The sequence below is a fragment of the Colossoma macropomum genome, unplaced genomic scaffold (genome assembly GCF_904425465.1).
Source record: "Colossoma macropomum unplaced genomic scaffold, Colossoma_macropomum, whole genome shotgun sequence".
Taxonomy (NCBI): domain Eukaryota; kingdom Metazoa; phylum Chordata; class Actinopteri; order Characiformes; family Serrasalmidae; genus Colossoma; species Colossoma macropomum.
The window spans coordinates 21,692,598-21,706,095 of NW_023494801.1; the positions used below are offsets into that span (position 1 = coordinate 21,692,598).

Below are 13,498 nucleotides of genomic sequence, written 5' to 3' on the forward strand. Positions count from 1 at the left end.
AGAGAAAACACCTACGCATTTATGTGATAGTTTGGTAAAAAAATAAAATTATAAAATTTACACTAGGGATGCACCGATATGAGAACTGTGGGTCGATGCTCAGATGCTAATACATGAACATTTACTAATGTAAAGATTGGGGCTACAATTGCACCCGGACTAGCATTCAGAGAAATATAAAATGTGCTTCTACAGGGTTGCAAATGCGGTAAAATTAATACATAGCCTTTTTCTCTTCCAGAGTGCCATTAATATGGCAAATATCAGCTTGAAATATCCATAAAATCTAAGCGTATGTCTGTCGCCAACCAATCTATATGATTCCAAAGCCTAATATACACAATTTTCCATTTTCCCTAAATGTTGAAATGTTTGATGCCTAAAATTTGCTCCAAAATCTGAAAATTCAGGATTCGATTCAGCTGCTACTACTGTTCTCATCTATGTGACACATTTTTACCATTTCTGTAGACATCAGTATGTCAAACAGTGTCAGAAACCCCATAAGAAATGCCATTTGAGATTACTTTTCAGCTTAATGCAGTTTGAAGCAAGTGTGTGATGATTTAGACATGCAATTTGTTAATTAGAGATCATAAGCCTCCATTACTTCTTAGCTATGTAGTTTCAAAGCTCCAGTATACAGCACATTTCGGACACCAAACATGTCTTGGCTGATGGACTATATTTTGGGATGGAGGGAAAATACAGTAAATTACATTTTTTTTCCAAAATGTTGCTTTAAAGCCAAGACAAATTTTGCAATACTGTTTTTTGCGCTGGCACTCTTTGGGTGAATCGTGCTCCATGTGGAACAGGAGATGGATGCAGAAGATCAGATCAAAGAGAGCAGGCAGGGTGACGGAGAGAGGCGCGGGGTTTTGGCAGGGGCCACAGAGCGGAGGCTGGTGGTGGAGGAGGAGGGGGGGCAGGTGAGACTCATTAGCATGGCGCTCATCAGAGACACAGAGACACAGAGACAGAGAGAGAGTGAGAGAGAGAGAGAGAGAGAGAAAGAGAGTGAGAGCTAGCCAACATGACAGCCAGCCAACCAGACCATCTTTACTTTAGTCTAAACAACACCTGAGATGGACCCAAACAGATGGCCTTTCCAGCGACAGTGTCACAAGTGTTTCCACGCATAAAACTTCTCTTAACAGCTATATTGTGTAACTGTATTAGTTTTAGAAGCAGGACAGCTTGTAGGGAAGCAGAGAGGTTTGAGGGTAGGTGAATGTCATTGGAAGAGTGATTCCGAGGCCCTTCACTTATTAAAGGCAAGGCAAAAAAGGTGCCTAAAAAGGGTCCTTGGTTCCCTAAAGAACCATGCTTGAAAAACAGATGTGTGAGTGTGAAGTACCTTTTAAAGCAGTGATTCTCCAAGTGGTCCTCAGGGAACCCCAGACAGTCCACATTTCTTCCTCCAACTGAGCTTACAACATAAGAATACAGCTAAAATGTGGACGGTCCAGGAGTCCCTGAGCACTGGCTTGAGAAACACAGATTTAAAAGTTTAAATAACCGTCATATAATGTGGAAAGTTCTATAGTAGTTTAAGAGTTCTTCCTGAGATCTTCACAAAATGTGGAGAATCTTTAAACCTTACAAAGTTTCTTCAGACTCACTAGGGCTGAAAAATGAATTGTTTTTATATCAAAATCATAATCTGAAAGAATGCAATTTTTAAATCACAAGAGCAGCAATGGTTTTTATTATAACCTATATTATCAGCAATGTTGCCATAAGTTTTATGTGGGGAAATTTAACCCAGCAACACAGAGCTTGTGAATCGTCTGTGGAAGAGTCAGGCCAGTCAGAATCAGAGGCATCCAAACACCCATGTGCTGCGTACACAAAAACACAACCACAACTAACTTACAAATAAATAATTGCAATTCAAATCACTGTCAAATATAGGTTAGAACAATAGCAATTAGATATTTTCCCAAAATCATATAGCCCTAACACTCTCAATCTGATTTCAAAAAAAAAAAAAAAGAAAAAAATCTTTGAGAGGTTCTTTATGGAATCAAAAAAAGAAAAGAGATTCTTCTATGGGATCATGCAAAGAACTCTTTTTGGCACCTTCATTTTTAAATGTGTACTCTTCTCCAACATGATTTCGCAACACTCTGGCTGCATTTGGTTTAAACAGAGCATCATCTAACAAATTTAAACACGTTCGCATGTTTAATGTGTTTATGTAACAAACTATTTTGTTAAAATGTAGAAAAAAATGTTCCGTGAAGGAAACATATGACTATGAACTTACTGCACATTTCAATAATCTTTTTCCTAAATAAATCAGTAATAGGTCATTAATGACCTGAATAACATTCTAAAAGTGCTTGCAGAAACACACTGCAGTGCATCCAGCCATAAGGGAAACACTGTGCTTCTTTAATACAGTGACCCAAGACACAGGAGCACACAGAACACTCCAATTCCACATGCTGATCCATCTTACTTTTCCCAACATTAGGAATGCACTGATACGAGAAATGTGGGACAATATTCAATATTTACTGGCTGATGTGGATAAATAACCAAACATTTGTAAAATGACAAAATTTGACAACATGTACCTAGATAAGCACTTTTAAAAAATATAACATGTATTTTGACAGGGTTATAACATGCAGACATTTGATGCAACAGTCAAATGTAACCTAAATATTGGTTTGGAAGATCAAATCTAAACATCTATCCAATGACGATATTTTTGCAGACAATGATCCTTGCGCATCCCTTCCCAACATCCACACATCTTAACTACTGTGGGCTCAGAGTGTGATGAGGTAAAAGAGACAAAGCCAAAGTCTCTGAATGTATCACACACAATATGTTACGCAAGACAGAGTAAAGCGGTAATATCTTCACCCCAGGCAAAAACTGGTTGATTCGGTGTCAATCTGCACATCTTACGTGGGATTGGGACTGGATGATAAACCAAATATTACTCACTATCATAATTTGCAATGCAATGAGCAAATCCCTAAAGGCTGCATTTAATGTGATCCATTTAGTGGTATGCAGGCTGTGTCCTACTCAAGCACTCTACCGAACAACAGAGCTTTCCACTGTGTGTGCTGGCAGCATGTTAACCAAACTCAGATGGTTCAACTGAGTGTTTTCGGGGCACTCTGACGAGTCACTGGCATTTCTGTGTGCTCTGACCATGTAGGCAACTAAAATGTACTGTTCTATTCAAAAATGAGTCATCCACGTACTTCATTTTTTAATGGAGATTTCAAGTTGAAAATTGCTTCATAATTAGTCAGTAACTCAGTCGACGGAACAAAATAAATTTGGTTTATCAACCAAAGCTGCAGCAAAGATGTTAATGAGTCAGTGAGTAGTCCCCATTTAATGTTCCATACAGAGAAACAATTAATGCACTGAATTTAGGTGTACATTATTTCCATATGAATAAAATATTATGTATGTCCCAATTTGGTCCAGGCATATTTTAATGGGTCAGGTGTTGGTTATATTAAGACCAGTTCAGTTCTGATTCCACAGATGTTTCAGAATTTCTGCATGATTAAATGGTTAAGATGTAAACAAAGTCATTTAGTGCGGTTTGACGTCAAATGCTCCGTTTTAGAGAAACTTACCGAGTCAGAAATGTTCACAGTGGTGGTGATAGGAACCAGTCATCTGAAGAATTGAATGCCTCTAAAAGCTCCCTCTCAGAAAGTTATTACGCGAAATGAATATGCTGCTTGACACCTGAGACATGATTTTACAATATATATATTTTTTAAATAAAGTTTTGGCCTAAAACGTACTTTTAAAAATTCCATTACCATTCATGGTAAAAGAGCACATCCACAGTATAGACATCGCAACTTCTAGTTCCTATCACTATAAAGAAATCTGAGCTGGTAAGTTTCTTCACAATGAACCACTTTGCGTCAAACAACTCCGAATGACTTTATACAGACCTCATCGATTGAACTGTGGAGAAACTGAACTGAACTGTGGCAATGAGGTGCATTTTAAGAAGGTAACAAAAAGTACTGCACTACAGGGAGATTCACGGTTGCATTACACGCGATGCCGGAAGTGATCTCCGTTTTCTGCCAGACACATGAAGAGGTACGGGGGTATGCACCCGGAAGTTGCAAACAGAGGTTAACGGCTGTCCGGTACCTAGCTCATCCCCCCGACGCAGGGGCTATCCCGGCTTGTTCGAAACCCCATATACTGAGGAGCACATTGCATGTTGTTTCGTTCAGATTGATTCGTCCTAGCGAGAGTTATTAAAGAATATTCGGGGCCTCTTTCGAGTGAATCTCCCTGTAGCACTATGACTGATTTCAGTGCATTGGTAAATATACAGGATACTGTGTTACTATTCAAATAGTCAAGAATCTATGAAACACACACACACACACACACACACACACACACACACACACACACAAAAACAAAAACCCCAAAAAACTAGCTTCATCCAGGTGGCTCTGACGGGAGGTTGTAGAATGATCCCTGTACTGCTCACTGCCTCTGCTCGCTTTCAGACAAAACATTCCCTCCTGTTCTCCTTCTCCCCTCACCAGCCATGCCTATCTGTGGCTGTCAAACTGTTTATTCCGGCCTGCCAGCTCCAGGCACAAAGTACTGATGTTGTCACTATACCAACACCAAATGTATCCTCACAATGCACAAGATAAAAAACAATACTATGGCAAGAACACGTTATCGCCTAAGCATCCAATGCTTGGTGGACTGAACGCAGGAAAGCACACAAATAGTTACAGTTTAATCAACAACTCAATGAAAATTCTTTTTAAATCAATACAAAAGTTTATGAATGTGAAATGGGTCAAATAAGTAAGTAAATAATTTATTCATGGCCTCATTCACTTTGTTCTAAAGGGAATTTAACAGTGAGAAGAGGAAACACAATATAGGCTAACATTCAGTACCCTGTATACAAAAGAAACACAAAACAAGATATATTCTTCACATTCACATGTTTTTGATATGATAACATGCCCATCTCTGCCTAAGTCCAATTAGCATGCACAGTCCAATTCGCCCACAGGCAGACACAACAATGACATAATGTCAGATTATTTAAATATCCTGGACCCGCCGGTGGCCCAAACTTTTATTATACACCTCTATAACATAAGAAAAACTCTCAGACAGTTTTCATTGTAGATAATGTAATTAGTGAATAATAAGGCTTTGGATGCAATAAGCTTTGGACTTTAAGTAGTTAAATGAAGAAACGAAAGTAACACTGCACTAGTACAGATACCATGTCCATACTGTCTCTGATACTGCCACCTAAATATAGTATCAGTATTGGCAACAGAGAATACCAATACCATGAAGCAATTTCTGACATGTATTCATGCTACTGAGTGACACTTGCATGCGCTGCAGTAGATAACTAAGCATGTAAAGATTAACAGCAACTTTCTCGCAGCTCTGAAACCCTTTAAATGTGAAGCTATTCAACCAGTAAATACCATTTTAATAGTAGGGATGTGCACGAGCACTTGAGTACTCGGTTAACCGTTCAAGGTGCCAAGGTGACTAGCTTCACTGTTTGGGTATTCCTTATGTTTCATTACAGAAAGACAGAGAAAATATGCAGATCCATAATTCAGTGAAACACTGCTTTTATATTTTAACAAGGCTGTAAAATGTTTGTATTTGTGAGTATTGATGTACATGATGCTGTTCTACTCTGAAACACGAGTGCCTGAATATGAGCACTGCCAACGACGTTCTGTTGAGGATGTGACTGAGAAAGAAGAGGCAGCCTCCGTTAATTATCCAACACAAATGATACAGATTTCCTTCAGTTTTTTTTGAATAATGAAACATGTTTTCTCAAATGGATTCCTCTGCTTGCTGCTAACTTTTTTGTGCTTTTAATTTTTTTAGCCTCTTAACACCAGAGCTATCACCTAGAACAGTAAACATATTTTATTATTTTGGCCAAAGTACCTTTTATTTTGCCCCATTTTCATGTTTTTTTCCTTTCCTTCAAGTAACTGGAACGTCATTCATTAACTTTTTCTGAAATTTGAGCTTATAAAATTATGCACATCGTTATTAAAAAGTCGAATGGTATAAATGTCAGGATTTACAGGCACCCTCTGAGTTGCTAGAGTAGACAGAGTTAGGTATTGGTACTCCGTATCAGCAGGTATTGGTGTCAGAGGTGAAACAGTGGTATCAGTGCAATTGAAATTATCAAAGGTTAAAGCACAGAATGATACGATATGCTGTTTTCTTTTCCCACACCAACACAGATATTGAAACTATACCGACACCAATAAAAATCCACTATTTTTTCTTTCAAGGCGAATATGTTTTAAAATAAGTTATTAACTGGAGCACTTCACTTAAGATGAGCATCTAAAAGTAGGTTATTGTACTCAAACTACTCAAACACTCTTCTATGCCACTGGACGACCTACACAACCAACAACATCACATCTCACAATGTGAATGTGTGCTATTTCAGGCTAGATCTTTACAGAATTCCCTCCACCCCCAAAGGAAAATGCAATACATAGGAATATATTTTCAATATATTACATTTTTGGATTCTCACAGGCTCTGTCCCCCCACACCCCCAGATCTTCCTACTCCAGCTCACTCTCTCAAGCGTAAGGCAGGCTGTGACTAGCTGTTCAGCTGCAGGCTCTCCAGATGGAGTGCCCAGTTCGGTCCGAGTGCATGACTTCAAAGGCCAGCGGGGAGTAAAAAACAGTGTGTGTGTGTGTGTGTGTGTGTGTGTGTGTGTGTGTGTGTGAGAAAGAGAGAGAGAGAGTAAAAGGAGGCAAGGCTGATTCATGCTCTGCCTACTGTAAAACAGACAAATGCACGCTTTCCTCCACTGACAGTGAGCAGTCTGAGCTACAGAAGTAATGACAGCCATGTTAGCACTGGACCCTTCAAGAACACAGGCCAAGACAAAAACGCTACCAAATTTGGGCAGAGAGCGGTGCCCACTCGGAAAGAGCCGTCCATCTCGCTTTGTCAAAGGCCCCCCTACTGACGCCGGGCAAATCAGCCTTACCCCGTGTTGCTGTGACCACTGGTTATTGTATAGAAACCTTTTTTTCCATCCACACTTAAACAGAAGCTGAGGGAATCCTACACTTTGGCACTGATGAGCTTTATGTCAGCTGATACTGAAACTGATCCGATAATTTTATTTCTTTCAAACTACAAAGCTTTGAAATTTTTAAATGCAAACACTTCATGTTTGTAAAATCACAGCATGTTTTCATGCAAATATGTGCGAAATTATACTATTTAAAATAAAGGAGTTGTAATTCTAGTAAAATACGCATCTAGTCTCTCATTGTTCTTATGTTATAATTAGGCTACAAGTGGCTCCTGGTGTTGTCATGTAACCTAATTTATTTGTGCTACAAGCAATTCTGAGATATTTCAGGCTACGCTTGTTATAGATTCAGACTGGATTTGTTCTATTAACAACGGCCAGTATGTTCTGCTTGTATCGGCCCAATATTAACACCGCATAGGGAACTGATGCTCTAGAACAAGCCTCAACTAAAACTTGTGGCGATTCAGTTACATCAGATTTCTTGCTTACAAAGTTCCAGATAAACAAATACAAGTGAATAGTGACAACGGTTATCTTTAAATACATCACCATTAACGATTAGTCCTGACAACTAATCAAACAAAATTACACATCAAACATAATTTCATAAACTGTTTATAAGCATTTTATATATCCACAAAATGCCATTTCTCAGCATCAATGGATGTAAAATAAAAGCTCTAATGATTGAATGAACCATAAATCAAGCCCAGGCTGATTTCTACACACTGGTGAGTGCAGACTTAGTAGGTTCGGGCTAAAAACCATGTATTTAAGTAAGGTGAGTTTAAGTAAATATCATTTTAATGATATCATAATCACATTTAACATTAAGTAAATATGATAATTGTAAATATTAAGTAAACATATATTATACTTTGCTACAACAAATCACGTGTCCCCTTTTTCCTGCATTGTTAAAGATGTGGCTGAGATGGCGGAGGTAGCGCCATTAATCACCATTATGAAAATGTATTTTCTCGTCTCAAATGTTACCTAGATGAACTAACATCTTGGCTCATCATCCACAGAGGGAAAAAATGTTGTGTCGAAGACTACAAGTTATCACCACTGCTGCACTGGGCAGTTCGAGCCTTAACGTTAGCTTATTAGCTGAAGGGGCAGCCTCCATTCCTTAAGCACAGTGACCAAAAGATTTCCCTTGGATTTTCTGCATAACAAGACAATAAACTATCACACCCACCCAACCCACAACCCCCTTGCCTGCTCAGTATAACAATGAAAAGAAGGACTGATAAATGAGGAAGATTTAACAGGAAAGCAAATCCCCACTGGGCCTTCCCAGCACATCTTTGTACAGTCTCAATATATTTGATAAAGGAAGCCAGATTTGATCAAAATCGTGGCCTCTGCCTCTTAACTGAAATCATATTTGTTCAAGATTTAGTGTACTTGTGAGCTCAAAGACCCATAACTTGACTCTTTCTTCTTCCAAAAGGTTAGAATAAGCTATCTGGCTGTCAGTAATCCAGATGAAAGCAACTGCTGTTGAGCTGTGAGTGCTAGTGAATGTTTTAGCCTGTTAGCACCAGTTGACCATGTTTGTGTATTGGATATTGATAACAGGGTAAAATCATATTCTTCCCCCTTGCAGTTAACTGAATATCTATTCAATAACTCTTACAAACATTCAGATATCAAAATAAGTCAGAATGTACATTCCTAATTCAGATCTTCACTGTAAAATCGCCACTGTAATGAACTCCACACATAAGCACAGTGCTCAGGATAATGTACCGCGGAAAAGTTGAATTCAAAACATTTTCAGCTGCATAGATTACTCACAGCAGATCTGCTCTGCAGAACATCTTTCTCTCTCTCTGCCTCCTCCCTCTCCGGCCTTGTTCTCTGCTCTGTACTTCATGTGGGTCATGTGTGTTCCTGACAGTATAATAAAGAGGCTGTACAGTGAAGATGAATGTCTACCCCAGTTCGCTTCTAAAATTACAGTAAATAAGACCTGCTGTAGAGAACTCGCAGCACTGTTCATAACAAAACCGGGCAAGAGTTACAAGTAATTGGCTTCATAGTTTAACTACAGCACATTTTAGTAAATATCAATGATTAAGAAATTCTATTAATACATTAAATAATTATGAAAAGTTTACCATCTTCATAGAAAGGGTCACTTAAAATACTTTATCTTTAATGCAAATGGTTAAACTGCCACATGCTACGTTGAACTGTCACTGAACTAGTTCATTTGCTCATCAGCTACTGCCCAAGCACTCTCTCTCTTGCTCTCTTCCTCTCAGAAAATGTGGTTTTCAGAGGTGAGCAAACACAACCCTTACCATTTTCATAACATTCACAGATTCTCCATTTCATTTTGAGGGTTTTACAATAAAAGTAGCCAATACGGCAATATATTGTGAACACTGTGATAAATAAAGTCACAACAGAATTTTCTGAATATATAATGAGTATTGTCAGTATTTCTAAAACATTCAACAACTGCACATATCATAAAATGGCTGATTAACACCAATTATAGAGATCCAGTAAACAACAACAACCACAAGTGTACGGTAAATGCTTAAGCTGCAATATACAACAGTTAGTTCTGACTGCACTGTCTGACTGGTTGCAAAGTGTTCCAGCTACACAAATAACAGCACTTTTGTTTGTTTTTTTTGTTGTACTACTACTGTATCCTTCCATTGATCACTGGCTGCTAAGTAATGAGTGCTTTGCAGCTAACTAATAGCATGTTTCTAATTTACCTCATACAAACTGGATACGTTATGTAACTTCTATAAGACAATGTTTGACCAGCAGCACATCTGGTCAGTTTCAGAAGAAGCTTTCTGGTCAGCAGCTGTGAGAGCAGAACAACTAATCAAACTGGAATTAGACACAAATGAACAGAATACAATTCAGCAAACAAGCTGGGCTGTGAAGTTCTTTACAGACTGACTGGAACAAAACTCTCTTCATCTGCTCATGAAATAAACATCCAAAAATGATTTCTCACTCCTGAATGATGCAGCATCGGTGGTCTGCGTTTCTGAAACATTAGGTTCAGTCAAATATTTGGAGGTGGACAGTGAAATGTTCAAGGCCAGATATTTCTAAAATGTATTTAGCTGTAGTTTGTTCTCTGTCTTTCAGGAGAGAGAAGAGGAGGAGGAGTTTTGGAGAGAAAGCCAAACATCCAGCAAATGTCCAATGCAAAAATGTCCAATGTTCTTTAAATACTGACAATGTCCCCAATATCCTCAGAGAAGCCTACTGTAATGTCATGTGATGCAACGTATCACATTTCCAATAAATTCTGTCATATTGTCTGCCCCTAGCTGATTGGGTGGCAGCCTGTTATGCCATTTTTTACATTTTTATTTGTACACATCTTATAATTTTTCTCATGTTTGTCCATTTTTTTTTTGGAAATGTTGAATAATTAAAAAACAAAATATTGTCTATTGTCAAAATATTATCCTTTTTTTAAATGCAGCACTACTGTTAGCTGGTGTCTTTTGTCTATTCCAAATCGTCTGCAAACTTTATAAAAACTGTCATCATCATGCATTGTGAAAATGTCTTGAAGCATCATAATGTTAAGATTTTTTGCTGTATCACCCAGCTTTACTTTAAGGTCCAATAAGTGCTCTCTTGCTCCTACATGCACTCATGTCAACACTTCGAGAAGATGTGTGATCCAGACTTATATTTCACACCCTGCTTCTCCACCACTCTTGTCTCTAATGACTGGGCCCTAATTAGGTTGTTCTCTGGTCAGTCTGAGGTGTTACCGATGGAGATGGATCATTGACGCCCAGCCTCATTAGCAGTTCTGGAGACAGGCATCAGTGCAGAGGTGACCGCGAGGAGCCAAAGGTCAGTGAGCCATTTGATCCATGTCAGAACGACCCACTTTGTTTGACCTGTTTTTGCTCAGAAAATGGCTCGTGGATATATATATTTTCCATATGTCACGTATGGCTGGTGGTTGGACACCCTATAATGTCGAAATTCTTTCTTACTGGATGTCTAAGACGTTTTGGAGATGACAGACGTCTTCTGAGAACTTTGCGATCACTGATTTGCTAGATCACTCACATATGCAAAAAAACCTCAAAAAGCCATTATCTAACTCCTCCAAAAGTCTTGCCAAGTTCCCAGAGAAGTCCATTCATTGTTACAGACCGCTGAACATCTTGCTTCTCTTCAGTCCCCTAGTGCTTCCAAGAACATGCACTTGCTGCCTGGCACTCCCCACAACTCTCCCACTCCACCACACACTTCCCCATCACCCACAGCCTACCATCCATCAGCACTACCATCTGCACCACTGCATACGGATGGGGCGTTACCTAACTCTATATTCTATCATGCTGGCTTGTTACCACTCTACATGTCCTCTTCTGGGAATGTGAAAGTGGACATGTTAGGTTTTTGCTAGAAGGCTTAGAATAAAGTGGTGGAAGGGGGTGGTGAGTGGGCTGGCTGATGGGTGACCCCGAAGCAGGGCACGTGTAATGACTATAACCACCTTGTCCCAACCAAATTTCCTGGTTCCCAATCCCTATCTGCAAATACCAGGTACAATCAGTATTGGCATGACCAACAATGGAACACCACAGTGAGTAAAACCCAAGACATGCTTGGCCGCCAATAACCTCAGAACGCTGCAGTAAAAACACTTCATTTTTACTATGTGCAGAGTGTGACACTCTCTAAACCAGGGGTCAACATTCTTACCCACAAAGGGCTGATTTGGCTGCAGATTTTTATTCCAGTCAAGCAGAAGCACACCTGATTCAACTTTAATAAGTTAGGTGAGCTCCTGCTTGGTTAAAATGAAAATCTGCAGCCCACCGGCCCTTTGTGGATAAGACCGGTGACCCCTGCTCTACACTGATCTGATATGTTTTTTGAAAGTACCATTTATAATACTTTTGTATTAAGTAATGAAGTAAAAATAAAGGTACTGAGATCATTGTTACTGCAGCTGCAAACCCAGTAAAAACCCATCTAAGACAAAAACGAAAATGGTATCAAGACGAAAAAGTAAAATTCAGTCTAAAATATGATACCAGCTACATAAAATACGGATTTATCACCACTGGGGATGCCAATGCACCAAAAACACTGTGTGTGGTATGCTGAGAGAAGCTTGCGAAAGAGGCATTTTAACCACTCTAACCTTCACCCTGATGGCCATTCACAGACTGACTGAGGATCAAGTGCCCTCTGTGATGCACTCTAATGTGGACTGGGGCCAAATGGTGTTGGGTTCATGAAAGGGACTGAGTCCAAAGTTTCTGGGATAGAGACAGAATATTTGAACGTGTCTACAAATGTGTAGTTCATAAGATTCAAGTTTATAAGAAAGTCTAAGCTTATACGCGGTTGCTGGTGGAGCAGTTTTAATGTAGATGGCATGTGTGGAAGCAAACACACGCAGAAAAAAGGAAAACAGACACATTCTCTCGCACGCACTCATGGCTTCATCTCTTACAAAAAATGTCCTGTTGAGAGGAGATCAGCTGATTGGGGATTAACAAACATTGATATCTTTGCCATCTGTCACTAGGTGAGTATGCAAACGCAGCCCTTTTCCTCCTGCTTGTGCCCAAATGTGATTATTATGAGCAAAATACACTAAGCATTGAGTAATTTGATACAGTGTTTCTTCATTTGTGTCACCCATTCAAAGTGTGGATGCTTCTCAGCGAAGTACATCCAAAACCTGCCTGCAATGACCAAGCAAAGCAAGACCATTGCCATCGACAGAGCAATCTAACTGCTTAACAGCTTTCCAGTTATTCAAGACAGTACTCAGTCAAAATAATGCAGGCAGTGTTTTTGAAATTTCTGCATAATTACAACAATGCCATGAAATTAGTCTTTCAGAGTGGTTTGATGTGAAATGCTCAATTCTAGAGAAACTGAAGTAGTCAGAATTATTTATAGTGGTGGTGACAGGAACCAGATGTCTGAAGAGTTTAAATGTCTCTAAAAGCTACCTAACTGGAAGTAGCTCCATGAAAGTGGTTACTAATATATTGCGCACTACTTGTTGCTTAAAAATATTTTTAAAAACAGTTCATAGAAGATATAGAGGCCAAACGTCATAAGGCAAAATAGTCCCCAAAGACAACTTATTATTTCAGCTTTACTGCTGTTTTATCATTATTAATGTTGTATATAAAACCTCAGTAGACAGGCGTAGGTTCACTGGTCAGTTTGGCTGGTAAATAAATGAACTCTATTTGCACTGTAGACATTGCAACTCCTGGTTCCTAACACAGCCCTTGTAAAGAAATCCGAAGAAGAATCTTTCTCTACAGTAAACCACTGGACATCAAACCACTCTGAATGACTTCACATTCAAAAGACCTGAAAAAATTGGGGAAAAATGTGTCACAT

At 39.1% G+C, this 13,498-nt stretch overlaps 1 protein-coding gene across 2 annotated transcripts in view; it reads right to left on the minus strand.

Annotated features, from left to right (window-relative positions):
• The window catches only part of si:ch73-374l24.1 (protein kinase C alpha type), a 238,113-nt gene that overhangs the window by 219,218 nt on the left and 5,397 nt on the right, over positions 1-13,498 (minus strand). The gene's annotated exons all lie outside the window — the stretch shown is intronic.